Here is a 3,990-nt window from a genome sequence, read left to right on the forward strand (position 1 = left end):
TTATAGTAAATGGTGATTTACATGAAATTCGGTTATAAATAAATTAATTTGAAAGTAGACAAAAGGTGTTTGTATACTTTATTAATTTAGTTTATAATCGTGGCGGTTAGTGATTGGATCAAGATATATAATATTGGATCAATTAATTATTGTTATAATTAATTGATGGTGTATGATATGTGATATTGTGCATGAAGGATGATCAAAAGCCCAAGCCCAATTTGCTAGGTGTATGCTAGGATATTTTGTGTTGAATGATTGTAATAATTATCAATTTATAAAGTGGGCTTGATTTATGGCCCGTTCCCACCCCATGAGATGTATCCCTATTTGTCATGGATATTTATTTGTAAATATTAGTATAGTGGATGATCAAGATTGGAAGATGGTGGCCATGATGATTATGAAGATCGAAGATTTGTAAACATTGGAAGCTAATGTAATAGTTGCATTTGCATCACATGCATTTCCCTAGGATTGGACCTAGGCCCGTGTTTAGCTCACATGGGCCATTAGTGTTGGGGCGATTGATCATCCTTGTTTGTTTACTGTTTATAATATATGCATGCTATGTTATAAATAATGAGTATGTGCGTTATTATTATGATAATAACAAAGTTGCATGAATCCGGCAAACATACGATCAAACATGGCGAGCTTTTAAATAAAATTAATGATGAGACCTTTCAAAATTAAAAAACCCTCATTTTGAATAAGATTCAAAATTAATATCAAGCCCGAAAAGGGGAATTATAAATTTGTTTATAATTTCCATGTCTTCCATCGACAATGGGTGCATGATGAACGCTACCCGTACTCGGGGCTCGGCTCATATTATTGGGGGGGCCCTGGATGCCGGAAAGCTGTGACATCTATTGACATGGTGATGTGAACTACGTGGAACTCCCATGATTTCGGCTCATATTATTGGGGGAACTCATGGCGACCGTCCATTAAGGTTCAACATCGGTGGGTAAGGCTTGACACGTGAAGATGAAACGACGTCATATTATTGGGTCCTAATCAAACGTGAGACAAAAGTTTACGTAAGGGTTGCATTGTGATGCAATTGGAAACTACCTTTTAGGAATTATGATTGGCTGATATTATTCGGGATCATAATTCGCTAATTGGACCTTACGTACCTACTGAGGAAAGGAGTTTTCCGTTTTCAATAGAGGGTAGTGAAAGATGTCAAAACAGTGGGAGCAAATATTTATGAAGTAAAAGTCCAAACTTCATATCTTACTAAATATTTTAAATAGTCATCAGCATTTATCTGTTTTTACTTTTCAGTACAAATTGACAATGTCTTCGATTCGCAATCCGATATCCGTAATACTCGACAAACACATATTAACTGGACCTAATTACCTCACTTGGCTAAGAAACCTAAAAATCGTCTTGAATTCGGAAAGGGTAGCATATACACTGACTGAGTCGCCCCCTGTTGAGGGTCCGACTGACTGCACTCCTGAGGAATTGCAGGCTTACAAGGAATGGTGTGACCATGACTTGATAGCCAGGTGTTATATGCTGACTTCTATGAATGATGAGCTGCAGAGGCGTTTTGAGGATGCAAAGAGTGGTGCTGACATTCATTTGCATCTCAAGGAGCTCTTTGGTGAGCAAACACGGCCTCTTAGGTATGCTACCGTCAAGGAGCTGATCACTTTGCGCATGCGAGATGGGGCCTCGGTCCATGAGCATGGCCTGAAGTTGATTGGGCTCGTGGACAAGCTCGTTGGCATGGATCTGATCTTGCCTTCGGAGTTGACCACCGACGTGTTGCTGTTATCATTGCCTAGCTCATTTGATCCTTTTGTGGTGAACTTCAACATGAACAAGATGGAGCCGACCCTTGAGGAGTTGGTGAATATGCTTGTTACGTTTGAATCAACCATCAAGAAAGAGAAGTTGGTTCTCTATGTGGGTTCTTCATCTGGTACGAAGATTGATCCACATGGGAATGAAAAGAAGCGTTCTTTCCAACGTCCCAAGAAGAACATGCCCTTGATGAGGCAATCTCCGAATCCCGTTGAGGCAGCCAGACCAGTTAAGGCTGACAAGACTGATGATGTATGTCATCACTGCAAGAAGCCTGGACATTGGAGGCGTAACTGCAGGGAATATCTTGCCCAGAAGAGTTCTGGAAACGGTATGTTCTACATTGAAGTAAACATTTCAATTAACTCTACTTCTTGGGTATTGGATACCGGCTGTGGCTCACATCTCTGTAATGAGTTACAAGTGATGGGAAGAAGTAGGAAGCTTAGGGAAGGTGTGACCTTCTTGAGGATGGGCAATGGAGCAAGAGTTGCTGCCAAGGCTGTTGAAGATGTTTACTTATTGTTGAACAATAGTTTTAAGTTAATTGTATGAGATGTTTTGTTTGTACCTAATTTTGTGAAAAACATTGTTTCCATTTCTATGCTGATAAAAATGGATATTCTTGTTTATTTAGCAAAGGTGTTTGCAATATTTACAAGAATGAATGTTTGATTGGTACTGGTGAACTTGAAAACGATCTCTATAACTTAAAATTGAAAGATATTCCACTAAATGTCCATTCAAAGGTAGACACCATATGAGATATGGATGAGTAAGCCTCCCAAGTATTCTTATCTTAGAATATGGGGGTGCCCTACTTATATGAAGCAGGCAGTGGAAGATAAATTGGATAGTCGATCCATTTTATGCTACTTTGTGGGATATCCAAGGAATTCAGTTGGATATAATTTCTATCATCCCCAAGAAACAAAGGTGTTTGTTTCTAGGAATGCAACCTTTTTTTTGGAAAAGGAATTTCTATTAGATAGAAAAGGCGAGATGATAGAACTCGAAGAGGTTCGAGAGACACCCACAGTTGTAGAACCCACACCCGAGGATCCAAGAGAGGAGATACAAGCTCCTAGAAGATCCGATAGAGTCTCGAGACCACCTATGAGGTATGGTCTGCTTCTTGAAGAGGGCCATGATGAGCCTAACCATGGATGTGATCCAAGGACCTTCAAGGAAGCGTTATCTGATGCCGATTCAGCCAAGTGGCTTGAAGCAATGGAATCTGAGATGAATTCCATGCATTCGAACCAAATGTGGAATCTCGTGGATCCACCTGAGGGAATTGTTCCCATAGGGTGTAAATGGATTTACAAGAGGAAACTTGGGGCGGATGGGAAGGTATTAACCTTCAAGGCGCGATTGGTGGCAAAAGGATATACTCAAAGACAAGGAGTTGACTTTGAGGAAACCTTTTCTCCAGTTGCAATGTTCTAGTCCATAAGGATTTTGCTAGCCATAGCTGCATGGTATGACTATGAGATATGGGAGATGGATGTTAAGACAATATTTCTTAATGGGGATATTAAGGAAGAGATTTACATGTCTCAAACCTGGAGGGTTTACATCTATCGGAAGTGAGCATATGGTATGCAAACTTCAAAGATCTATTTATGGTCTAAAGCAGGCATCTAGGAGTTGGAACCTTAGATTCGAGAGTACAATCAAAGAGTTTGGTTTTACTAAGAATCCTAAGGAACCCTGTGTGTATAAGAAGGTCAGTGGGAGTGTTGTGACATTCCTGGTGCTTTATGTTGTGACATTCTACTCATTGGGAATGATGTAGGAATGTTGCAATCAACTAAGATATGGTTAGCGAGTAAGTTCTCGATGCAGGACTTGGGTGAAGGATCTTTCGTATTGGGAATACAGATCTATAGAGATAGATCAAGAAGATTGCTTGGTCTCACCCAGTCCACATACATTGATACCATCGTGAAGCGGTTCTCGATGGATGAGTCCAAGAGAGGACATCTACCAATGTGTCATGGCGTGTCCCTATCCAAGTCTGTCTCCCAAGACTGATGCAGAGATAGCGGCGATGACAAGCATTCCTTATGCATCTACGATTGGTAGCATCATGTATGAGATGATATCTACACGTCCTGACGTGGCTTTTGCACTAAGTGTAGTGAGTAGATATCAATCGAA

This window comes from Primulina tabacum, chromosome 7 (assembly GCF_025594145.1).
Source record: "Primulina tabacum isolate GXHZ01 chromosome 7, ASM2559414v2, whole genome shotgun sequence".
Taxonomy (NCBI): Eukaryota; Viridiplantae; Streptophyta; class Magnoliopsida; order Lamiales; family Gesneriaceae; genus Primulina; species Primulina tabacum.